Source organism: Ciconia boyciana, chromosome 7 (assembly GCF_034638445.1).
Source record: "Ciconia boyciana chromosome 7, ASM3463844v1, whole genome shotgun sequence".
Lineage (NCBI taxonomy): Eukaryota > Metazoa > Chordata > Aves > Ciconiiformes > Ciconiidae > Ciconia > Ciconia boyciana.
In genome coordinates, this window is record NC_132940.1 from 61,355,462 (window position 1) to 61,382,835 (window position 27,374).

The 27,374-nt window shown below is 44.4% G+C and overlaps 1 protein-coding gene across 4 annotated transcripts in view; it reads right to left on the minus strand.

The window, feature by feature from the left end:
- Nucleotides 1-26,547, minus strand: part of FNDC3B (fibronectin type III domain containing 3B) — a 215,028-nt gene extending 188,481 nt beyond the window's left edge. For 2 of the 4 annotated variants that reach the window (XM_072868988.1, XM_072868987.1), the window contains exon 1: nt 26,350-26,546. The gene's annotated coding sequence lies outside the window, so the exon portion shown is untranslated. Of the gene's footprint in view, nt 1-8,849; nt 8,867-26,349 lie in introns of those variants that run through there. The other 2 variants (XM_072868986.1, XM_072868989.1) reach the window with 2 other exon arrangements.
- Nucleotides 26,548-27,374: the final 827 nt, after the last annotated feature.

Below are 27,374 nucleotides of genomic sequence, written 5' to 3' on the forward strand. Positions count from 1 at the left end.
TGGCAGTGGACCGCAGAGCAGAGCCCATACGGATACCTCCCTTAACAATACAGTACACAGTTAATCAGTGACAAAAGCCTACCCGTTAACCCCAGTTGTTCTTCCAGCAAAAAGCTTCACAGGTCTCAGGGATTCAAGTGGGTTGCATTTGTTCCCTGATTTCTAGAGGGAGGGTACATATTTTTCCATCATTTGACATGCTAACATCTGGTTTAAAAAAATAAGTAAAACTAACTGATATTATTCTCTACCTACACCACAGCATATTTCTCTTGGGGCAGGGGAGGAAGATGACATGTCCATGCAACAATTTTAATAAAGACTCCCAATAGTAAGACCCATGTAGCAAAAAGCCTTCCCGCTCTCTCTCATGTGAGCATATTCCTCCTCCCACTTCTCTCTCTAGTCCCTAATCGTAACTCCGGGATGATACAGAAACACAGCCTGGGTGTTCAGAGTTGTTTTAACCCGCTGATGGGTACATAAGCAATGGAGCTTGCTGCAGGGAAACCCCCCCAATACCAAGCCGCTGTTCAGCATCTCATGCTCTTCCTGATGCTAAGGAAAATCCCTCATCCTTAATGAATTCTGACTAATTTTTTCCATTGCCCCAGATGAAACTTCAACCGTAAGATTTTTCTCTAACCTTGGTCTGTGTTCCTAGGCATTGCTGCATCAAGCCCTGTTCTGAATAATCTAAATCACAGCTTGCTGGGCGTACCTCCTCACCATCCCATAGGTGCCCAAGATACCATACACTTCATAAAGCAACTGCTTAGAGCACAACATACATAAGTGAGTGCTACAGCTCTACACCAAGAATCATTGCCCATCACAGTTTTAAATACTCAGAAATTAGTACTATGAAATTCAGCACCATTACAAATCACTTCACCCTCAGTGTCGTCTTTTCCAGGAAGAGCAGAACAAGATTTATTATCATTTCAATCAGAAGCTCAACCTGCTACAACTTTTGTCTTTAAATTTGTAGCTGAAGAGACGGTGGATGCTCTGATTTTCCTCCTTCTCATCCGTATACACTAGTGGTGCAGAAATCTCAGAAGAGTACTTGGCCAGAAGTAATGAATGAGATATTCATTCTCACCTAAATTGAGCAGACTGTAATATGTTTATTATTAAGAACACACTGAGGTACATTAGTCTTGAAGGCTTTCCTTGAACACTTCTTGAATTGATTAAATTAAGGTAAGTCACTTTGTTACTAGTAATTTCCTTCTTGTGACAAACATGAGTGGGTTGAGTCTCCTACCTGTTAAATACAGAGAAAGTAATAATAAACAAAGAGAAAGCAGCAGTACAATCACTGACTGCAGCCTGCTTATAGCATGAATGCTGAAGCATCATTGGGTTCTAAGAGGATTAAGAATTCCTGAAGATTAACAGAAAACTCATCAAAAATGCAGAAACGTGGTGGTATCTAGCAGCAGAGCTACTTAGCTGGTAAACCGACAGAAATTTTAGACCAGCTAACAGACTGGAAACCCACTGTCAGAAGTCACCCTTCCCTCTCTAGGAAGGATCACTATGGCAAAAACATGATTTAGTGCAGTTTAGCATTATATACCAGCACTGTCAGATCTATAACTTATACTATAACAGGGATCTACATTTGTCATCAAGTTACTTAGCCGCTGGGAAACCGGTAATCTAGAACTAAAGCAAGTGAGCTCCCTCTCCTTTTGTCTGCCATACCTATTTATATTTGGGATAAAGTCTTTATTTTAGGCTTTATGTTAAATTTAGCATAACACATAGTCAAACACAAGGTAGAGGTCTCAAAGATTTTTTTAAACCATATCCAAAAAACCCAATCAGTGGCAAGAAGATATAAAGATGTAGAACAGGTGCATAAAATTCACTGCTGGATCCAAACTTTAGCATTTAAAGGCATGCCAGTGGCCCCAAAAACAAGACCAAAGAGGTGGGTTCTGTTCAGTACAACAGTGTCAGGCCACTGCTCATCGGTACAATAAATCTGATAACTACTTTTACAGCTTCCCTTGGCAGCTTTACCTCCTGTGGTCTACATTCAGGGTCTTACTCTCCCCATATCTCATGACGGAGGTTTGAGATCATCACCTAAGTCATGAGATATGTACGTACACACACACACGTACATGTTCATCTACATAATGGGTATAATTACCTTCATTTATCTTAAGATCCTTAGAATGCTTAAACCATGTTCAGAAGTAAGTGAGTTCAAAGAATTACTAAAGACTATAAAGCAAAATGGTGGAGAAAAATCTCAATTTCTCCCTCTCGTTTTCCTGGATTTAATCCACTACAAAAACCTGTAGGCTGACAGTGTGTCCTTCAGTCTTACAGCACAGCGTGCCCGTATCCCAAAGCCTTACACACAGGCGCTTCAAGAGAGCGGTGTACTGGGGAGTGCAGCTCCTGCCACTGGCACATACCAAAGATTCCAGATCATTTTTGCACCACGACTAAAATGTTCTCATCAACTTGGATTTCTGTTATAACATGTTACTCCAGCCTCAAAAAGTGCAATCTCAGCGTGGTAAGTTCAGTGTTGTTTTAGGAAGCCTTCTCTTGGGTGCTGGGGATGCAGAGAAAATGGGTTAAGAAGTTTAACACACACCATAATCCTCATATTTCCAAAAACAAAGTCCAGCTATAAACCCTAAGAATGCCACACACCTATCAAATTCTTTTCTCTTTTTAGTAGCACGGGGAAGATAGGAACAGGGGTACTTCATTAATGCCTCTCCTCTTTGTTACACCGCCTTCTTTCTGTAAATTTTACTAAATTGCTAAATATCTGTTGGTAACTTTGAGATATGTCTACAGGCAAATGAATCCTTTATGAAAATACTTGTTTCTAGAAACACACACACGCAAAAAAAAGAAAACCAAAAGGAAAAATTATGGTAAACAATAAATTCTCATTGTATTTAATAGCTGTAGGTCTTTGTTAGAAACAGCTATCCCAGAATATGCAGCCACATTCGTGAGATCGAGTGAATTCTATCTGAAGTTTACAGAAGGAAGCAAATACAAACAGTCTTACAAAGGTATTTTCATAGCAGGAAGCTACAAGCCCTTACTTCTCTGCTGCTCCGGCGGGTGCTGACCCCGCCGCACTGCAAGCGAACCCTGCAGTCGATGGGGAGCAGGCAGCAGCAATGCTAAGTACGCTTTACTTTCACTACGGGATTAAACAGATCACAAATCACCAATTAAATCCTGCTTTATGATTTAGGCTTTAATTCATTACGAACGCAAAGGCAAAACATGCAACAGAGCCTGGTGGAAGTCAGTCCTGGAGTGCTTTGCTCTGGCTATCCCTGTCCCGAGGCTCAGCCCTCCTTGGAAGTAAACACCTTTTTAATCATGATGTTCAAAAGCCTCTTTTTTTCAAGAATCTAATGGTTAATTGCTGTACATTGTTGACGGTGATAAATACAAATCACTGAATATTCAATGTGCAGTTGCATTTCAATGTGCAGTTCAATGTGCACTGGTGATTTACCACTACATAAGGGGCATGTATTTTTTCTGTTCTCCAAAGCCTTCCTACTTCTTCACTTAAAATCGGAAAACTAGAAACTTCTCATCTTCTGCAATGTGCACATTTCCCTCCCCCACTTCCATTTTGTGGATTTTCTGCCAACAATATTGTTGAAAAATAAACTCTTGTGGACAGGAAATATCCTGCGCAAAGGATATCCAGCTTTATGATACTTAAAATATTGCGCATTCCTCCTTATCTGTCATTGCGCAGGCCAGTTGTCGGCGTGCGAGCGGGTGTGCAATGCCTTCAGGCGGCCGGGAAGGGCCCCGCACGTCCCCCCGCGGTGGCTGCAGCCTCACACCTTCGGATAAACCAGCTCCTTCAGATTTCCTTAAGATTTTCCTTTTCTCTGTACTCAACCCCAGCCATCGCACTGCGGCCCAAAGAGAAGAGACGCGACGCAGCTTCCCAAGCAATGCTGGCTTTCAAGAGCACGTCCTCCCCAACCTCTCCTGATAAGGTGCTTTAAATCACACCCACAACCCTCATCTTAATGGCCTAATCTGATGTAGGTGGCTTGGCCTTTCAAGCGATCCCTTCATTTAATTTCCTCAACAACTGCACTCCACAAAAGCAAACATCCTGTCCCGTTTCCAGAGCCAGATCCTAGTTGCGGCAGGCAGCTGCCAGCAGCATGGGCAGGAGGGGAGCGGGGACAAGCAGCACGGCTCCAGCCCACGCCGGCTGCCCTCGTTACGGAGCCGGTTCATTCACTGGAATGCACCAAAAATTATGGTAACGGACACATGGTTGTAAAGGAAAGCTTGACCGGTCTTCAAGCAGCTTGCAGAGTGTTGGTGCTGTAGCCCCTGGTGCCTAATCCACCCCTAAGTTGGGCTCCCCGTACAACCAACCAGTAGCCAAACAAACATGTTCATAATTGGGTTTTTGGGGGTAACAGTCACTGTACAGAAATCTTAAGCTTTTAATGAAGTCACCTAAATTATATAGTGTAGATATTGGGGGATAGTCATGTTATAACTTACTATGCAACTCTCCCCTGCTTGACCAGCTTCAAGCCCCATAAAACAATATCCAAGTCAATGATTCACATCTAACATTTTCTCAGTAGCCAGTAGCTTACGTTTCTTAACCAAAAGCAGACAAATCTTAAAAGTCACTCGTATTAAACTCAGGATTCAATCCCCTTAAGGCACTCTGACACTTCAGTAGCTCGCTGTCTCCTCCTCTGACGAGGACAGACAATATCCAAAGCTAAATGCAGAGGAGCAGTTGAGGTAAAGCCAAGGCTGCCATCTCTGGAATGAGGGCAGCTGTTCAACAAAAGAAAGCAAGCATTTCAAGAAAGAAAAGCAAAAATTCTTACAGCACAAAATTGCAGCCATGACACTTGGATCTTTTTAAAATACATTTCTCTACAGGTTTCTAAGTGCCATTTATTACTCTTCTAAAACAGGCATCCAAATCTAGCCCCAGTAATAAATAGTACTTCCACTTTACATCTTTGCTAGTCTCTATTTAAATATCTCTTTCCTTTATCAGAACTCCAAATCACTGTGGTTTCACTGGAAACAGAGAGGTAATGCTTCATTTGCAGAAGACTTCAAAAAACATCAGCTACCATTTTTAGTACCCCATAAACGATCACACTTTTCAGAGTGTTTTAATACAGCCTTAGCCAAAGGATATTCTCACTTCAGTCAATCATATTTGCAACATCTGACAAGCTTACAGCTACAGAAGACCCATTACAAGGTAAGGTCCCGCTACACTGACCCTTGTGTCCCGACAGCACGTGTACATTAACGCACTCTCCCAACCCTGGCTGATTTAATGCTGAACTCAACACCCAATGACCACCACAACATCCAGGGCCATTGCCTCTAGGTACCTTGACACCACCCTTAACACAAGCTCACACGTAAGTATAGTAGAGGGAATTTTATTAATACAGTCCAAATATAAACATACAGATACAGTTGTAAACAGCTACAGAGGATCGAAGAGAGAAATCACCACTTTCACAAGAGAAACCTCCTGCACCTCCTCTCATGGCAGAGCACCCCTAAAGATATTTACCCAACTATGGCCACAGATCCAGCTTTTATAAAAGTAAGTACTCCCTTTGAAAAACAGCTGTACAAAAAGAAGTATGTATCTTGTCCGAACACCAGATGCTTGGACACACTCAGGCTTCAGTCAGCACTGCAGCAACAAAAGTAAAATTATCGTGTTTTTTCTCATTTCTGTTGGCTTCACCTTGTTAGCTGGCAAAGGTTAGATCCTACTCGGTGCCTCACATGGATAACTTATGTTCAAACCAAAATCCAAAACACACTACATCTTGACCTGCTCACAAATCAGAGCAAGCATTTCATAATGAACTCACATTTATTCCAGAGCATTCAATGCCTGGGGGAAACTTGCTTCTAGAAATACTGCACTCAAATATTTTATAGCCACAGCATTATTTCCTTGACGTTCAATACCCACAATCACCATTTACTCATATCGGGAACAGAGAGCATCACAACTGCCCACTCACCTCATGACAGCTCCTAGATGAAGCCCACTGGTTTCCAGGCATGTGTCACACCACTGGATTACACGATACCTTTGGGTCTCCACTCCTTCGAGATCACCCTGCTGTCCCACCACCAAGCCTCCAAAGCCACTGAACTAGTGGTTCTGCACATTTAAAAGCTGAGATCAAGCCACTTCCAAGGGTGAGTACCTACATTAGACATTGCCAACAAGCTTTGACTAGACTGCAGGAGCGAGGAAGAGAATTTGGAGAGCGCAGCGCCTGCTCTGACACATGTGCCCACAGGGCATGGAGAGGAGAGCCAGCAATGTAAGTAGAGAAGTCTTTGTCCTTAGGTGACACGGAGGCAATCTACACATGCCAAAATTGTTGTGCAATTAGTATGTTCTTAATTTTGTACCCTTAGAGAAGTAAGTGAGTGTACTTAATCAACTGAAAATAGAATAATGCAAAATAAAGGAACCCAAGTAACTGATTAGTTAAAAGATGTCAAATGGAAGCAAAATGAAGTGTCTAATTATACACCATCAGTTCAAGTGTACAACACAATACAGACCTATAAAAAACCATGCCACTTCCTAATTTAATCTAAACAATCCAACTAAACACCACTGCTGAGCAATACTGAAGAGGAAAAAAGTTAAGAAACTGACACAATGGTTAAAATCTTTCTGGTGAGGTTCAATGAGATCTTTTCAATCCACTGAAGTTAATTGACAAACTTGAACCAAATTCACAAGATTCAAGGCTTCATCCAAGACAATTTTATGCAACAAAATTCATTTAAAGACATGACAAAAAAAAAAAAAAGGTTTTTGAGTTCTCCTCCAATATTCATATAAGTTGTATACTCTCTTGTAACCTCAGCTTTTATTCTCAAAGCAGCATCTCAATCTCCAAAATCATTAAGCCTACCGAGAAACTGGTGTGGACAGGTATGAATTCATCAGGGGTAAATTTGTTCAAAAACATCCATCCCCATTATCGCATTTCTTTGTCCCTCAAACAGTTCTCCAACGTTATCAGTTGACATTATCTGTCATGAATGTACAATCTAAACGAAAGCCACTGAAGCTTATCAGATCACTGACAGTGTCATTTTAACCGCTTAAAAACTTAACAGTTTTAGGGACAAACATCTTGAAAACAATGAAGCTATGCTGATGTGCATCAGAGAAAAGGCTACCTATATGCTTGTCAAATTCCCGTTTTTATTCTAACCTGAATAATCTCTATGGAAGATAAGCATCAGTAGGAAGGTGAGGGAAAGGGAAAATACAATGGAGCATTTCAGAGGATATAACATCCCCTCAGACGTTTTTCCAAATTCATTTTCATAGAGCCTAAGTGCCAAATATAATGGACGTTTCTGATGTCCATTTCTGACAAGTTGATTTTGTTTGTTTGCTCTTTAATTCTAAGTTACCATCACTACTTCAGTAACAAAAATGCAGCATCCAAAATCTTTCTGTGTGTCCTGGAAACAGCAGCAGTACATTTTGCAGAGGAATGTTGTTGTAGCATTTGCAAATATTGTCAAAATATGTTTTTCCTTATAAAATCAAACCAATTGTTAGGAAAAATAAGGCTTTTTCAGTACAGAATATCTAGCGCAGTAAAATTCAGTCCTTGAGTAGGAGAGCATAAGCCTAATTGAAGCAGGTGGGATCAGGGCTCCTTTTCATTAGGAGTAAAATAGACTCACTGTTGGAGTATTTGCCAAAGTATTATCAGTGGTTTCATGAAAATAGTAAAGGTTAAAAGATGGAGTTTTTTGAGTTGTTTTGTCTTAAGTACAATTACTTGCAATTCAAAAAGATTTTCAGGAAGACTTTAGAGAACCATTTTTAGAAATAATCAAGAAACCTTAAGCTGCACTCAACATGCAAGTTCCCATCAAGCCACATTAGCAGTCCTCTAAAAAACAGAATTAACCAAAAAGATGCTTGGAATTCTTTCTGCATTACACAGACCTTCCCATTCCTCGTCCGGCATCCCAGCTCTCTCTCTCTCATGCCTACATTTAAATAATTCAACCCACCCTTCGGCAAGACAAAGCCTACTGTTGAAACCAAGTCTCCGATGATGCAAGTGAAGAACAGTGAGTGCAAACGCAGCCATAGTGTAGGTGAACCTATGTAAACTCAGCTGAAGTCAGTTAAGTTTAGCCCATCGCTTTAAGGGCAGACCTCTCTCTCTATATACACACACGTATAGGAAAACATGACCTAAGGGCTACATTCTTGGGTGGAAAAACCAAACAGACTTAATTAAGTGTTGCTCCCTATCTCAGCATGCTTCCTTTTGGATGCATCCTAGTAGCTGAGATTTCCAACCAGGATATTAGTAAAAGGAGAGGCTGTTAATAATCTAATAGTTCTGTATACCACCTGGAATCCAACACACAATATAGATATCTCTGTTATAGATAGCTTTCTGTTATTCATTCATACCTCGGTATTTCAGCATTAGTTGTGCTTGCGCTTCAAAGCTTGCTATCCCTCCCCCTGTAAGGACAAAGTCAAAGATCCGCAGGCAAGCACTTCAAGTCAAACGCACCCTTCACTGTTTCAGGCTTTAACATAAGCAGATTACAGCTCAGCTGTATTCTGCGTGAACTTTCGTTTATCTCTTCCCAATGCTAATTATCCTTGACAAAAGACAGACTTTAATTAACAAGCAACGACCAACCTTTATCTATAAACTCTTCCTTCCCATAGAAGTTCTGCCTCTAAGCAGCTATTAAATACCAAATTTTAGCAGTGAATCATTAGGAGATATTCTTACCACGCAGAGTTAATGTGGAATTCAACCAACGCAGGAGAGACAAGGCAGGTCCTGGGGGCTGCCAGGGACGCCCTGTCCGCAGGAGAAGCCCAGATGCACCTCTGCCCGCAGGAGAGCCTTTCTACCGAGCCCGGATATTTGTGCTCTTGCAGCACACGCTGTTCCAGGAAGGCGAGGTGGCTGCTATTCAGTGCAACGCGCTTCGCAGTGAGTAAATATAAAGACAGACAAGATCTCCGCCTCAAGCTGTTCGGAAGAGAAAGGGAAGATCTTTCCCGACGGCCTTTCGTACAGAGGGCGTGAAAGCCCGTCTCTTCAAATAGGAGAAACAAAGAGCAGAGACAGTTTCAAAGGAGGAAGAAAATGAGGTATCGGGACAGGTAGCTAAAATGAACACTGAAGGAGAACAAGTAATTTAAATCAAAACCGGGTAGTCGAGCTGTTCTTTTAACCGGCACATCACTTGCTAAGGTGTACTACAGGAACCTTTAAGAGAAAGCTGCCCCATACGTGCACGGCAGAGCACTGAGGAGACCAGGAGATTTTACCTGAAACACTTTTGCACTTACCTTCTCTCAACCCTTTTCCTTTAGGGTGGGAGGTGGTGGTTAGGGGACGAGACTGGCGGACAGGCAGAATGATCACCGACGCTTTGATTTCGAACAACACAAGTACCAAAAGACTAAAGCCAAAGTAAAATACACCATCTCTCCATTTAAACAGGGATGTTTCCCCCTCGCACCGAACCTCAGCAGAAACACCCCTGCCCGCGGGGGGAAGGTGCTGCCGCAGCCGGGGAGGCGGCGTGGGACCGGGAAGCCGTGCCCCGCTCCGGTACGCGGCCAGCACAGGAGGAGGGATCACACACCATCATTGGCTTGGCTCAAAAGCCACAGCTGGGTTGCTTGAACGCAGGTTCAGGAAAGGCTGAAGCAAGCCCGATGCCAGGCCAGCACCAGCAAAGCCACACCGGACCCCCTGCTTGCCCCTCTGCCTGCGCCGGACGGCACTCGCCCAGCGGCAAGGCAAGTCAGATCTAAGGTTAACTTCCAGATCAACCCAGGGGTCTAACTCATTGAGTAAAACAAGAGAAGCGATAGGAATAAAGGGAGCTGGAGGCAGGACTGACCTTTCAGTAGCAGCACTAACTTAGAGCTGTGTAATCAGGCCACGAACTTGCACTTTGATGTACATCTGTAGTATTTTATCTACCAATATACATGCGGAGTTGGATCGCAGCACCTCCTTTTTTAATATCATGATGTTTAACTACTTAACCGAGGTGATCCGCCAAGTTCTATACAGCAAACACTTGTGAAACCGTTTCCTTCCTCCACTGCCTACAACGTACTTAGAGAATTATTTGATTTACACCACAAAGGGAATTCAAACATAGCTCAAGAGCAAACAAAACTTCCCTACACCATACACGCACAACATATATAAGATGTGTGAAAAAACCTCAGTGTTTTCCTATCCTTCTGGCTTCTGCACTCTCAACACCCAACAGCTGGAAGTTTCATCTTCGCAGAATCAGTCTGGATCATCCCATGAGAGCTTTTGAATCGCCACAGCAATCAAACATTATTAGAGGGAGATTAATTGGAGTTAGTACACGCAGTTTAGGTTTAAAACAACACCTGCTAATTTCCCCAAACTGATGAGAACTGAGAGGAAAAACTGACTTGAAAGAAAATTCAAGTTACAACTATAACGTGACAACTGCAAATCCCCCCCCCCTTTTTTAAGACAGACAACTATGAAAGAGAAAGTATGATCCCCTCATTTGAGAAAGAGGGAAACTCTGGTTAAAAACCTATCCCAATTCAGTGGTAAAATGAAGACAATATAAACATAATGCAATATAAAAAGGGATAAAGGGGAGAAAGAAGAACAGACAGTGATGAAAGTGAACTAGAGCTACAGAAAACCGGTAAGTGAAACCAAGACTGAAGTCAGGACAAGTCAGACAAAAAAAAAATCATGACTTGCAGCACAACAGAAAATAAGCTGCTTTTTAAAATAAACTAGGAAGGACTGAAATTAATAGCGATATAACCTCACTGCAAAACAGAAGTGAAAATAGGGCTAATAATGCAGGAAAAAAGTATTTAATAAATTTTTTTCACTCAGTATTTGGAAAGAAGCAAAAAAATGCACTTGTATCAAACTGATGAATTATCTCAGTGACCAAGTCAGCCTCAAGATCTTGCAATTAAGTTTTGATTCCAGCCTTTGAGGAAATGCCTAAGCTACTGTCAACGACAGGACGCACCGATGCAGCGGGACGGAGGGGAGCCGGCGCTGATGCCATGGTAGCCAGCAGCTGTGAGGGAAGCAAGATGACCAGTGTAATTACAGCCCATTAGCAGGGCACAGCTTTCAGATAAAACAACCAAGTCAATGTAGGATTCCAGTGATAAGGAATTCAAAGATATGAACATAATCAGCATTGTTGTTCTATATAAAACATGTCCTGTCAAACAAATCCAAGTGCACTCTCCGACGAGATTACACCTTTGGTTGGAAAGATAGCTGTGTTAGCATGCGTATATTCTGTAGCCAGCGTTTGACTTAGTACCACGCAACACTGATAAAAGAGTTAGCACTGCACAATCAAAATGAAATATCTTCAACGTATTAAGAGCTGGCCAGCTAACTGACCACGGTTTAATCCGCGAGCCGATAACACTGTTTGCGAATCAGCCACACTACGGGTGCAGGCATACCCAATTGCTCGATGCATGGCACACCAGCAGGACTTACTAGCACTGTGCGAGATTCATTTACATGGTCCCAGGGCCAACAAGGATCGGACATTAAAGAATAATAAGAACCAGTGAGCAGAAGCAGCAGCCAGGCAAAGCAGAGTTGGGCACAACATTAAAAACAAAAATCTAAAGATTAGCTACTGGAGTAGATCGGATCAGCCAGGGGAAGGGAACAGTATTTCCTCCTCTTATGGAAATATGACTTTATGTGCTCACCAGAAATAAAAGTTACGAGCAAGCCAGGATAACTTTATCCTTTCTAAAAAAGAACCATAACCTTACTAAATTAAGCGTATGTTGTACTGCTTACTGACAATTTTATTAGCTTGCAAAAACTTAGTTGGCATTTGTAAGAAAACCGTTTTCGCCCTCCTTACCCGTAACAAGTCAGCCTTTTACAAAGATTTCCTACAGATACAATATAATATACTCAACAGAAGGCAAATAGTTATTGCCCTCTTGCCACATTAAGCTGTCAGCATTCCTCCTCTGGGAGAGCCTTTCAGAGGTACTCGAACCGCACACAGGCGCAGCCGGGAGGCTTGTCAAGTCTCGTGTTGGGAAGGGAAACCTCCAGACACACGCAGACCACTAATAGGATTTCTAGTCTAGCCTCAACTGGAGCAAGCCCCAACAAGCAAGTATCTCCAGTTATTTCACCTCTGTGTCTTGTTTGCTCAGCTGTAAAATGGGGATAATAATGAAATGCATCACCTCTGTTCGGTGCTCTGGTATCTCCTGAGAGCAAAGGAACCATCACATTGGTTATTCACCGACGATTATTTAATGATTTCCTACTAAAATTGACAGCCTGTCCTGGCCAGTAATACTAATTAAAACTATCAGTTCACAGCATCTATTTTGGCAGTCCACATCAACAACTACAACTTTACACTGCAAATTTTTCATACAGACCTTCCTAAATTAGGAAATGCTTAGCAGATCGTGGGTGGGACTGAAACTAAACCACACTACCCAGCTACCCACATACAGCCACCATGAAATAAAACCCCACAGATCACTGCTGCTGCCTGCGCTCAAGGACCCACCAACCTGCCGGCAGGTCCCCTGCCCACCCAGGGATGCTCCCGCAGCCCATCTTCCCCTTCCCAGCCAGGCTCTCCAGCCAGCTCCTGCCCCCCCACCAGCACTTTCCCCCCCGAGGCCGGGTTAGTTCCTAGTACCCAAGTTAACTCTTCTCCCACCATACTGGGCTGAAATCCCATCAGAACAATAAAATCAACTCTGACGTACTTTGCACCAACTCAACCACTATTGAGCAAGTGGCCACAATGCAAGATGCTGTTCCCAGTCGTTTCATTAACTCCCCAGCCAGAGACCTTTCTTTTAAAATTTAAAGAACAAAACAAAAAACCCCCCACTTTTAAATGCACTGGCTTATTGTGATTTTTAATTAGTGGCAGGATTTCAGATAGCGCACACGCAAGGCCCCAAAAAGGGGGTGAGGCGAGTACGTGTGCCTCCTTGTGAAACCATTGTTCCTCCGTCAATACAGCTCATCCTCCAGCCCATCCAAGTTTTCAGCTGCCCAGCCGCACAACTTTAAAAGTCAACAGCTGGGCGTTTTATAACCCTGGACAACTCGCAAGCCAACCCTTACGTCGCTGGCAAGGAGTCTTGGCCAAAGCCCGAGGACTCCATGGACCCCATGGGGACCCCTCCTGCCCCACCACACTGCTTCACCTTCTTCCTTCAACCGACTGCTAACAAAGGCAAAGCCCGCGCTCGTAAGCCGGGCAGACAGCTGTTTTGTAAGCAGTTAAATGACAGAGGCAGGCATACTGAATTGCATCGGGCAGTGGCTGGCATCCAGGATCTGCAACCATCTGGAAGTTTGCTTGGCTTTTGTTTCAAGTCTCCAGCACTGATGGATGGAAACAAGCTCCCAGTTCTTCTGCGTTAACATAAAGACAATTAAAATAATTCCCCCCCTCCCCTCCCCATAGGTCAGAAATGAAAGCACATCACACAAGCTTAAATATATTATCAACACTGTCTCATTTAAGTAAAAACTGACTCTTTGGAACAAAAAAAGCCCAAAACAAAACCTCAGGTCAATCACAGAAAACAGCTTTGTCAACAAGTTCCTGTGACTCCTTGTTGTAAGAGGAAAACACTCAGATGAAAGCCTGCAGAAGGACTCACTGCATCCTCCTCTCTCCAAGAAACATTAACTACTGCCTGACAAAAGCATTTCTGCTGAGAAAAGGAACACCACAGGCCAGTATTAAAGCAATTTCAGTGCAGCTACCAAGCAATTAGCTAGATAATACCTTCACGACATGCTGATTTTTCCTTTTCCAGAGTACTGGTGCAAGCATAAGTAGTAATTTGTTGTTTGTACAGCCAATTCTGAAGTTGCAGGTGACCCAATTTAGATTTTCCTTTCCGTATCACTGAAAATATTTCTACTTCGGCATTGCACATCTGTTAACTCATTTATTTCACTTTTTTTTTTTTAAGCTTTTACACTGTATTTCAGGGTAACTTCCATCTTATATCAGCAAATATAAATTTAGACATTTTGATTTTTAAATATTTAAACTCACATTTGTGAAACACTGATCTTGTTACTTTTTTTCCCCTAAGCCAAAGCATAAAGAAAGCTTATCTTGTATTCTGATTTTGCTTTGAAGCTTGCAATTATCCCAAAGTTAACACGCTCCTTCCTAGAGATTACCATTAGTAAAGTTTTGGATACAAACCTCTGGGCCTTACTCCGATAAGTGATCCACCACTTTCACAAAGCGGTTTTGGAAAGTACCTTTATTGTTTGACCTGATGCTCAAAGCTCTTTGAAAGCTGCCTATCTGCTTTGCTGAAGCTATGTTACATCAGAACCTTCTATCAATAAAAGTGAGTATGAGTAACAGGATATCGGAGTGAAATTCCACCATGACTGCAGCCGTATCAAAGCTTCAACACCAATAGTGTACAGCTCTGCACATGCATAACTTCAAGTGCCAGCAGACTTGGAAAAAAAAAAAAAAGTATTTTTACTATTTTGATTCATTAAAAAAATAAGGATCAGGTTTATAAATTTTGCTGTTGCAACGAATGCCTCGAGTATTTTCATCACACAATATTCCAGGACGGAAGGTCCTTTTCTGTTCTCCCACTTCCTTGAAATCAGTCTGCCGCTTGTACGCTCCTTATTCATATCTGAAAATACTACAGCCACATATTCTTCCGTGGCCTTGCATAAAGCTCTATATGTTAAATTAGTTAGGTCTTTCTGCTTGCCATAAGATGTCTCGTTTGGTTAGCTGGCCTGGTTTTGGACTAAGCTGTTTGATCTAATTCTGAAAAAGTTTTTATTTATTGACAGCTTGCATCCATGCATTCATCTGCTGACACTGGCTTTTGGCTTAAACAGTCCTGTACGCCTTCACAGTGTTTACATCTCTGATGGATTTAGAGATAGTAAAGTTCATTGGAACTTCTTTCCTGTTAAATATTTCTCCATCTCATCTTACAAGAAAGGCTTTCTACACTTCCACTCATGCTTGCAACCCTCTCCCACAACTCTACCACTTCAAATTTATCCATCTTTCACTAACATTGGTGATCGGAATGTATACATTTTCCAAAAGAGGTCCCAGAAGGACTTGCAAAATAGTATTAATCTCCCTTCCCATCTCTTTTAAAAGCAAAATAAAAATCCACCCTTTGGTGCATGCCTTTTTTCATGGCTGTATCACCACTAACAGACCACACTCACACCATGGGCAAGCAGTGCAAGCAGTTACACAGCAAAGCCTCTGTATCTGCTTCAAAAAAACCTCAATGCTAATATTGAGCACAAAGATCAGGAAGAGATGATGTTGGCAGAAAAATATATAGCAGCCACACTTAATCTTTGTCTAATATTCAAGAGAATAGATAAAAATGGTATTTTTCTGTTTCTTCCTCCCAACTCTGTATTTCGCATATGATGAGTGAAGAGTCAGATTCATTTGCTTCCCCCTTCCATCTGCCAAATCCCTTTGCATTTTTCAAAAATGCACAAGCTGTTGAATGTTGTGAAACATTTTCTGCAAAAAGGGATGTGCAAAAATGCTAAAACAGAGATACTTTATACGGTATATAGCTAATATAAAATACTCAATAAAGAACCAGTCAAGCACTCTTCAAAATTTTTACGGACAGTCAGCTTGTTAAGATTTTCTTCATTTAAATTGCCTAAATTTTGCATATAGCTCCCTCAAATTGCCTCGCACTTGCCACACGATAGATCGGGCAGACGCGGGGTCCCGGCAGGGCAGCGCAGGCAGCACCCACCCCGGAGGAGCAGCCACAAGCCTTCTGCCATGGCAGCGATCCCGGGGCAGCTCTGCATGTGCACGGCCCTTTGGGGAAACGCCAGATGATAGTTAAACCTCACTTGCTCTACAGAGCCAGGACACTGACACGTAATTAAGACCCTTTAAAAAAATTTATATATATATATAATTAACAGAAAAGAACTCTCCTGAAGACGGAAGAGGAGGAAAGTTGACAGATCCAATCTGCCATCCCCATATACTTTCTAACTTGAGTACAAAACCTTTTCTCACCATCTTAGGCTAGCCCAGGCACCAGGCCAAAGCTTTGCATTTCCCTCCCGAAGTGAAAGGACAGATCTCCCACTGCCACGTCGCTAACCCACAGCCAGAAAGCAGCACCTCATCCCTACCCAGCGCTGCCCAGTTTTGCAGCTGCAGTAAAGCCATGTCACTGCCTGTAAGGAGGATATATCAAATTTGCTCAAAGGTGGTATTATCACTGTTCAAGTAAACTCAATCACATAAGAGAGCATATTATTATATTTGCTTATATTTCGTTTAGAGAACACCACAGAATCTTAAATGATGGCAGGGCCACAAATAATACACTCGCTCTACTTGCAAACGACTCCATTATCATTTTTATTGTCTTCACATATCCGTATTTCCTAGCTCCCAACTCTCACATTTCAGAAGATACTACAACCATTTATCCACTCACCTTTGTCCCCTTACACTAACCCAACAATTCAGGATGCACTGAAATGAATACGTTGTAGTCTAGAAAAATGTAAGGAAGAATGAAGGGAATAGAGAAATAAGGATTCATTAAGACAGATGAGAAAGGACCCAGATCTGCTAGGAGGGACAACACTGTGATACTCTAGAAGGTCTGAGAAACTGAAAAACTTTTTACAGCAACTTTTCAGAGCATAATATCATCCTGTTTGACTGCATGATCAAGAAATGCCAAAAGGAAGTGAAACCGTTGATGTCTAACTTCAGTGTTTTATATCCACAAATATTGCCTTTGCAGTAACATAGCAGCTCTCACACATCCACTGAAGCAACCTATTCAGACACATAAAAATTAAAGTGTAGCCGTCTTGTACGTTAAATAGATTGCGGTTACAGAAGTATCTGAATGACTCGACTCTCATGTTTTACCCAGAAGTGGCTGCCATGGAAGAGATCAGAGACCCTTTTGGTTGCACTCGGTAGGATTGCCTAATTTCCACCCCATCACCATTTCCTGCCCATTGAACAAGGCAGCTGGAACAGCTGGACAAGCACGTCCAGCTCGGTTAACCTAGAGAGGAAAGGGTAAAGATAAAACACCGCACACACAAGAGCTTGTAGAGAGAAGACACTTAAAATTAGCGTACAGCTGCTTGCAATGCACGCTGACCTGATGAACGGGCTTCAAATCAGCAACAACAAATTTGCACTGTATGTCTAACGAAGTCACAGAGGATGTTTATCTTTTGTGCAGCCATTAAAAGCACCAGTGAACTTAACAAGCAATAATAAAGATCTGTTACAGCAGCATATGGAGTTGCAAAAATAAGTATGTACGGAGCAGAATCAAACAAGTTAATTTTGCCACCAGCTGACATAACAAGAAACAAGGATTAATGGTGACTGTATGTAAGCACGAGCAACATTAACAACTCGGATCACTTTTGTCCAATTTAACATCAAGATCTGAAGAACTTTTGCTTTGTTGAAAATCTCAGAATTTGACCTTTTTCCTCTTTAGCCATAAGATTTCTTGTGTATCGGTTATGGTCAGCTATCAGTAACATAATCCATGTGTTCCGTATCAAGTCCTGTAAGAACGTGGTTCTAGACCTTCACGAAGCAAAACTGGAACATTTGATATAGTAGCAAAAACTCAGTGAGCTGTAAGCTGCTACCTTGCTATAGCACTTCACCTTCCCACCATGGCCAGGAACAGCTTAGTGCCGCACAGCACTCCGCAAGAGTCACGCAACAAGACATTACCTGTGTCTCTGGCAAAATCCATAGCGTATTTCTGACTTCTGAACACAGGACACTGTTAGCTCAGCGACATCTGAAGTTAACCAGAATGTGAAATATGGAGTCATTTGGGTTTGGTCCTTTAAGGTTTTTGTTTGTTTCTTGGGTTTCTGTTGTTGTTTTGAGATCCTGCCAACTAAAATGTAATTTAGTTTTATAACAAATAAACCCAGAGGACAACATACAAATAGAAAGTTGCGTAATGAGGCACCACGGGTATGAGCCACCTACCTGCTTGAGTGTAAGTGAAACACAGAAGTATCAGAAAACTATGCTTCACTTTTGCTTATTCTGAGAGTTACTTTCATCAGTATCACCCAAGACCAGGAAAGCATCTACAGTAACCTAAATCACTAACTTCTGATTAGGGAACAGTGAGAAAATGACTGTGTCAAACAAGCTAGACTTACAAATGTATCAACACATTCATCAATTCCTATAAAATTAACCCTTTATCCTCAAAACATCTAACATACATTTCCTGCCAGTACAAAATAGGCTTGACCTTTTCAGAGCAGAGCTGAACGTCTGCAGGGTCACAGGGCACAAAGCAGATCGCTCTTTCAGCTATCAAGTCATTTTGCACTGATCCAGAATCTTAAATGTTGCTAGACTCCAGAGTTTATACAGGGGATTATTTGTGACACTGGTGCCATCTTCTCTCCTCCTCCAAATCACACAAGGCCACTCTTTTAAGAGGAGACCATGTAATGTATATGCACGCTCAGATATCAACACAAACATAGTGAAAGCACCATTCTCTAACGGACTGACAACTTAGACTGAAAGTTATGATTTATTTTGAATTTAAAGATTTTTTTTTTTTTTTTTGGCCATCCCCTTCTCTTGCCCATAAACCCCACCAACCTTCCTGCAGCTCAGCCTGCTTCTGGGTTAGTCTCCAAGTCTAAGCTCTCCGTAGGCCATTCACAGCGGTGCAAGCCACTCGCAGCTTAACTCCTTCCAACATTGCCACCTCTGTGCCTTAATGCTCCCTCTTATACACGACGGCCAAAACACAAGGCCACCTCACTACCTTTCCAATTTCTCATTTCCTTCCCTATCACTCTTCATCCATGAACGCCCTTTACCATACAAGCCAGAAAACTTCTGACCCATTCCTCAAAACCAGCTTTTGAAGACACCCGTGGATTTTCTCTCCCTGCATGGCTGGCTGGCAGGTCCCATCAACAATGACTCAACCTATGATCCAAAAGCAGTGCCCTGTGGTCCTGCCACATCAGACCACTTGGACTCTTCTGAAGTACTCGAGGACCATATACCACAGCCTTCCTGTGTCATTTGTACCCACCTCGGAGCCAAGACACGGCCACCCTGGCTGTAACGCTGGGCACACCCCCACTACACATGTGGATGGACACGTTCCTCCTATACAACAGCCTCGCGTCCACATGCCTGCATTTTTAGTCATGCAAAGGCCACACGTCACACCCATTGCAGGAACAAGAGCATGAAGCAAAAGGGAAGAGGACAGAAGGGAATGCAGCGTGCCACAAACACAGATCTGCAGCCCCTCCCTCACCCACATCTGAAGCATTCAAGAAAAGCCAGCAAAGAGAAAACATTGTGCCAAATTAAGTATTGTGTACCCAGTTGCTCAGTTCCCCAGACACATGGATTGTCAGATGTCCCTCCCCCCCTCAGGAGGGACACTTCTTCTGCAACACCAAATGCTGCACCCCGAGCCTCCGGTCCGGAGTGCGAGAGCAGAAGTAACCTCGCCGCGTGGCTGAGGATCACTTTTAACAACCGTGCAACCAACAGAAGAACATAAATCATACAGAGATTTAATTAAAAGGAAAACCCTATCTTAGTATCGGAAACCATGGGTAGCTAATGAATAACCGTGCTAAAAAAGGATGGGCAAGATGGGACGCTGAGAAAAGCAGGAGTCCTAGGAATAAGAAAACGCATTAAAGCAGAAGCCAATTCTGTAAAAATCCAGACTAAGAAACAGTTATTTTCTTTCATTCATTTTTCTTTGAGCTGCCACATCTAACGCTTTCCAGCATTAGAAAATAGAGACTTGTAGCTCTCCTCTCCCCAAGGCAGGCTTTGAAAACAAATTTCCTAGTTAACCTGCCAAAGCAGAAGATCTGACAGCAGCTGAGTGCCCCTCTGCCCAGCTCAGGGGATGACTCAGTGAAAACTAGCCCTCAAAAAATGTGTTGTCATCCTTCAGTCAGTGCAACTGAGTAGGAACAAATTTCTCACCTTAAAAGCCATCGCTTCCAAGGTAGCCACAGTTAAAGGCAGCATTGTACACTAGAGGAACAGCACCAACACGTTTTGGTGAAAAACAACAGCTTACCTTTTTATTAGTTGTATTACAAATTGAAAAAAGGGGTAGAAAGTATCTACTGGAATTAGACTATAAAACCATTGCCTCAGAGCTTTAGAGTATCACACAAAGGAACAGAATATTAATACGTGTTAAGTAAAGTGGATTAAGAACTGGGGAAAACAAGAACAACATTTTAACTGTTTGAGCCAAGCAAACACACAACTCAAAGCAAAACACCAACCATGGAACCATCCTTCTGCTACAAAAACAGAAGAACGCATACATGCACGTATTCAGCTGGGTCTCAAACTTGCATCCAGTTGAAATAGATCTAGAAGAATCAGGTACGTGGTATATCCCAATTTGCCTTATCTTGTCACAAAAGCAGGATTTTTTTCCACTTCCCACTTCAATCTAAGCCATTACTCCTGATACTAAAACATCAAATGAAAGGCAAAATACTAAGTCAGACGGTCCAGCAACACACTTCATGACTAAGTCAAGCCCAAGCTGTGCTGTTGCTTTTCAACCTCACCACCTCTATCGGTACTTACAGACAAAAGCCACTATTCAGGCTTTTGAGTTCAGGCATTACACACCTCAAATAATCCACCACCTCTGCAGCTCCATGTCGCTTGTGCTCTGTTAATTTATTCTAATAACGTGATGCTTCTGCTTGCCATACGTTTGCTAGTAACAAGACACTGAAAGCAATTCTTTCTCTTCTGTGAGTAGACATTACGTGAGTCTGCAAGAAATACAGGCTGACCAGAAGGAAACCTGTTCAACGCTCTCATTATCCACAAATACCATCATCTTTTTTTCTCTGCTGCATTATTCCACATCAATAAATAAAAAACGAGCAAGGAGCAATGCATAATACTTAGTAACATATCCACATCAGCTCAAGTGTCAGCAAGCATAAGGTCACTTATGTTATATGAATTGCCATTGAATAGGCATATACTTCCACAATAAAAGTGACTTATAAAGTGAAATAAATTCTAGCGGCTAACTAATTTTACACTAAAGAAAAACAGTAAGGTGATCCTGAAACAAATCAGGACAACTCTCTGCTCCCATGCTGTTTCTGCTACCAAGGTCCAAAATAATCACACCATCTTACTTCACTACAGTGTGGGGCTTGACTAAAGAATCATGCAGAAATACTCGGGGCAAAAGATAACACGGGGATTTAGACTGTAAATGTTAGCATTTTATTAGTGGGTGAGTGGGGAACAGGGAACAACCATGTAAAATTGACACAGCTGCACAGAGGCCCAGAGAACTAGCTGCAAACTAAGCAGAACACATTCGATATTTTGCTAGTTTAGATTGAAAGCATGGAGAAATCTGTCCACAATATCCCAAGGATCTTTGAGGGTGGCGAGGGTCATCTAAAATTGTTGCTTATTGAAGTTTTTATTAACAGCCTCTTGAGAGCGATTTCTTTTTTCTCTTTTCAAAACATTCCATATGAAACATTCCTGAAAGCATGAAGTATATGTTTAACTACATATATACACACATACACACATTCTATTATTAGAGTCCTTTGCAAGGATCTAATAATAGAAATGTCCATAATTACGTATAAGGCAATTATAAGAGACTCACACATAAAGCATGCTTTAAGGTATGTGCATTGCTGCCACAGAATAACTATACACTAAGTCAGCATAGAGAAATCAGACAAGCCTATCACCTTCATCTCCAGAGAATTCAAGTGTTTGATTTCAGTTATCCTAAATGTAACAAAAAATAAAATTTAAAAAAAAAACCCCACCACCAAAACACAACAGCAGAAGCTCTGCTCCTGAATCCATCTTGTTGCTCTACTGAGTAGCTTCCAGAGGAACTAGAAGCAGATGCCAGGACAAACAAATGCCACATACCACTATTAGATGCAATCTTTGTCCTCTTCAAAAAATAATAGAAAATAGACAATTACTTTGGAATTGTTTGTTGCTTCATATTACATAAATAACATTATACATAGCTGCAGTTTAATAAGCAGAGTATCCAAATGGTGACTTTCAGTATATACCACCATTATAAACTGTCACCGCTAAAAATACAAATAAGGAATGTTTCTTATACAGTTGGTGTTGTAGTTGGCTTTTTGTCTGTTATCTGCTAACAAACAGCACAATTTACTTGTAAACAAAGGATTCCTTAGATCAAATGCAGAAAGCATGTCACTGGAGAAGCGGTACGTTTTAACCTCTAAGTGCAAGGCATGCCATCCTTTCCCAGTTAAAAGCACCGTGAAGTTTTGCTCAAAGCCACACTACCTGGGACGCCCCGGGAATATTCCTGTTCAGGAACAGACTTTAACACAGACTATGCTTGTCTTGTGTACTTGCTCAACAGCACCGTCATTTCTCATCCAGAGAAGAGCACAGATTTAACATCTGCAGCAGCATTTCTGAAAGGCAACTAATCTCTCCAACACTGTTACAAATTCCACAATAAATCACGTTTAATTAGTTTGTGCTTTTTCCCTGGCTGTCCGTAATCCAACGGCGAGGGGGCTTCCAACTCTAATTTTGCAAAGAGGTGCTTAGAATAAATTGGGAAAAATGCAAACCCCCGCATCCCCGCTGGAAGCTGTTTGGAGAGTTATCTGCTTGCTGACACACCAACATTCCTGCCTGTAGATGGCCTGTTACCGTTGTGTATCCAGCGTCTCCTATTTCCACTGCCTTGTTTGAAGAACTTCCCTCTTCCCACATACCTTCCATCTCCCGGGACGGATCACACAGGGACACTAAACCTTGGCCGTAAACAACATGACTTTTGATATTCCTGTTTCTAAGGGATCCCCCACCGCTCAACTGCTGCCGTTCAGCAACACAGAGATCACCTAGGCATAGGTCCTCTGTGCAGCACGTTTGAGAAACTCTGCCTTGCTGGTATTTTGCACAGCTGAGATTTACACAGGGGTCTGCTGGCTTCTTCTGCTATTTATTTTATTTGCTGTACACTAGAGGCTACTGCAAACAAATGGGACTTCGATAACCTGCAGCGTGTTGCATAAAACCATTCCAATGCATTGGGACGCTCAATTTCCAGACTTAACACCCGCTACCACGGCCTCCTTGGTGGAGAGACCAGGCTGCCCTCCCGGGGCATCCCAAACTGCCAGTCCCGCTGCTCCCCACAGCTCACTGCATCTGCCCTCACGCCTTTCCTTCTGAGAGGAGTGGCAAACTATATTGAGAAGAAAAGCACTGTGGAGAGCAATTTGTTTTATTCAGCTGTACACAGGCTCTGGGACTTTTATGTAATTATATGTATTTTGTAGGAATTAAGATCCTCACACTACAAATGTTTATTCATACTGTAAACTTTGCTTCTGCGCTAGCACTCACCAGACTGACAACCTACATTTCTGAGGGAAAAGCCAATTATACTAATTAGAAAGTTCATGAATACAACCGCACACATGCGGAAGTTTGCTGCATGATCTGTATATATTTTCTTGCACAGATGTATGAATTGTAGAAGTTTAACTGCTTCTCTCTCTCATCAGAGGACTTAAAGAAATGTATAAAGTGCAAAGAAAAAAACATAAATTCTCTGCTAAGAAAGAGGTATGATGCAGAAATCTTCTTTCAGTTCACTAAATACCATATGTAGGGGGAAAAAAAAGTGCCAGAATAAACACACTTCAGATTGGAAGTTATAAACTTTTCCAAGAGTAAAGATAAAATGCTTGTGGTATGGAGTTACAGCTCCGAGCTTCTTGGCTATAGCAGAATATCAGCTTATTTTGGATGCTAACTTTCTTTATTTCTTATCCTTTGGCCAACTATAGGCTAACAGTATGAAAAACCCTTCTCATCGCTGTCCCAGCAGTGACCTCAAACCCAAACCAGATGAGTCCCGATGGGTCAAAATAAATAAATAAATAAATAAATAAATAAATAAAATTTGTAAAAGAGATCAACTTCCACACAGACTCATCTCTGAGCTACATTATGAGCATAAACTAGTAAAAGATACTGGACTGAGAAGAACAATATGCGATACTTCTGGGGCAGCAAACGTTTCTGTCACAGCAGGGTCCCAATACAACCACAAAGCACAACTGCTTTAGAACTAACGAGAGGGAACCACAAAGTGCTGAAGATTAGGAGAAAAGCACTAACAGACCGCTTCTGTGCAAGACCCGAAATGACCCCGGGAACACCGCCAAGAATCATTTTCTTACTGGGAGCACCGGCAGCATGTTCTCTTACTGCCGAGAAAGACGCATGGGTGGTAGATGGGCAAGACCACCGGTGGACCGGGTGAGAGGAGCAAGATGCCTCCATCCATAGGAGGCAGCCCATCACTGGTTCCTGAGGTTTATGGAAGTGATGCCTTTATCCGGATTTCCAGCCAAGCACACATTGTGTCATCCATGTCCAGACCAGCAGCTCCCCATCAGAATGGGGCAGAGCCCCAGACCAGCGCAGGCACCGAGGCACTGCCAGGCCTGGCAGTCTCAACCTTTTTTAAGTGAGCTCAGCTGCAAAAAAGGTTGAGAAATCGTGTTCTAGACTTAAAAATGTGTGCAAGTTTGAAATCCCATTACCTAGCACATTGTTAAGCTCGAGTTAGACTGGTTTGGCACCTTTCAGGAACGTACTGGTTGAGCCCTGGGTTCTGCAGGGTAAGCGGTTAGGGGATACCGCAAACGCGATTAGGGCACAGGGAACTGGGATACATGAATTCTATTCTCACAAATCTAGCACTGAGGTCAAATTAAAAAAGCACACACAAAAAAAATCCAAAATAACCAAAAAACCACCAAACAAGAAACTTCAATTTTTCCATATCTCGGTTTCCCCATCTGTGGGGGCAACTACCACTTCAAGGAGTCAGGCCAGTCCTTTTAGGTATTCACACAAAGAAATGCAAACAAAATACAGAATTACTAATATACAGAGAGGCAGGCTTGCCCCCCGCCTTTTATTCTACAAATATAGATGGGATAAATGGTTCATTACATTTAACTCCAAGCCGCGCTACCTTAGCCAAAACCTTATTTAAATAGAACGTTTCTGAGAACCGGGAAGGGGGGAAGGCAGAGGGGAGGGATGCAGATGTGGTCTTAACCTGAGAGAGGTTAAGCTTTTAAAAGACTTTTTCTTTTTTCACTCCGTCTCCTGGTAGCATGCCATTTTAAAAAGGTGTCTGGCAAGCAAAATAAAAAGTTTCCAGGGTTTTCCTTCCCAAAGCCGCCTCAGCCAAGAGCCGGGCGGGGAGGACGGGGCCGGGAGAAGCCGCTCGCGCCCTTCTCCAGCTTCTTCTCCACCGTGCCCCCTGGATCCAGACGTTTCGGGAGGGAGCTGCGGACGAGGAGGAGCCCCGCGTTCTTCACCTGCCCGGCGTCCCCCGCCCGGGCAGCGGGGCCGCTCTCCCCGCCGGCTCCCGGGCACAGCCGGGGGCGCGGACCGGCATCCTCCCGCCTCGGGGGGAGCCGGGGGCAGGCGCCGCCACGCACACACCCACGCGTGCCGCCGGCCCCCGCGCACGCAGGCACGGGCGCCAGCGCCCACCTCTCCCCAGGCTTTCCCTCCCCGGCAGCCGCACCGGCCGTACCCGCGGCGCGGCGCGACGCGGGGCAGGGCGGGGAAGGCGGCCGGGCGGAGGCGATGACAGCGGCCGGACCGGCAGCCCCTCGGGATTACCGGGCGGTGCCGGAGGGCCCGTCCCGCCGCCAGCCCCTCGCAGGGCCGCGGCGGGGCTGCTCCCGCCTGCCCGCGCGGCGCCGCCCGCCGCGGAGCTCCCCGCGCAGGGGGAGAGCCGGCGGGGCCCCGGGGCGCCGCGACACGGCCCGGGCGGGGAGAGGCGGGGGGGCAGCGAGAGAAACTTTCCGCCAAGTGCGGCCGCGTCCCGCCGCAGCCCCGTCCCGCCGCAGCCCCGCGCTCCCGCCCCGCCGCCGAACAAAAGAGCCGGGACCGGGAGCGGCGCCTCGGGGCGGGGGACGCGGCTCCCCGAGGCTGCCCGCCGCGCCGCGCCGAGCTGAGCTGAGCCGAGCCGAGCCGAGCCGAGCCGCGGGGCTTCCCGCCCGGGACCCCCTTCCCCTTCCCCCGCCGCGCCCTTACCTGGCGGAGGGCTGGTGCGGAGCGGCGGGCCGGGCCGGGCCGGGCGCGGCGGTGAGTCCCGGCTAGCTGGAGCGAGTGCCAGGAGGGCTCGGCGGGGATTCCGCCATGTCAGTGATGTCGGCACCACATGGGGCCCGCGGACGGCCCACGCTACCGCGCACTCTGGAGTAGAGGCTCCCGCCGAAAAGCCGGCTGAGGCGGGCGGCGGGGCGCGCCGGCCCTCCTGCCCCCGCCCCGCCGAGCAGCCGCTCCGCCCCGGGCCGGCCCCGCGCCGCCGCCTCCGCCCCGTCCCCGGGCGCCGGGCGGGGGGAGCCGCGCGGGGCGGGCGAGGGGCCGGGGCGGGTCCCGGCCGCGGCCCAGTCAGGCGGCGCCGCACGGTTGCGCGCCCAGCGCCGGCCCCGCCGCCCGCAGCGGCCCGGCCCGGCCCGGCCCGGCCCGGCCGCCGTTCCCCTCGCCGAGCTCCCGTTTCGCCCCGTCCCCAATTCCTGCGTCGTTACTCGTTGCCAGATACCAGCCCTGGAACATGAATCACCCACCGAGCCTTCCTCCTGCCCAGTCCGCGGCCTCCACCGTCGTGGCAGAGGTTGGTCCCTGTCAGAAAAATGTCCTTTCTGACTGGGGAAGTCCCTCGTCCAAATAGTTCAAGGGTGGGATGTGCGTATCTCTCCTACGCTCTTCCGTATGTCCTCCCCTAGGCATCTGCTGCGCGTTGCTGCAAAGGCGAGGCACGGAATTAGAAGAACCCTTGGTCCCTGGTCGTTCAGAACCCCTGGAACCCTGGTCAGCGTGGTCGTTCCTGCGTTTCTCTTGGTTGGGCGTGAGGAGAAGTTTTAGGCGGTGTTTTTCAGAGCTTAAGAAATGCTCTGACTTGTTTAAATTGTTGCAGCCCAAAAGAAGAGAAGTTTATCCCCTGGCTCTGGCAGAGAGCCCCGAGGAACCACGGTGGTCATTCACCTCCCGGCGCTGCATCCAAGCAATGTGGGAATCATGACTAGAGCTTTAATCTGGTTACAGGAGAAGCTTAA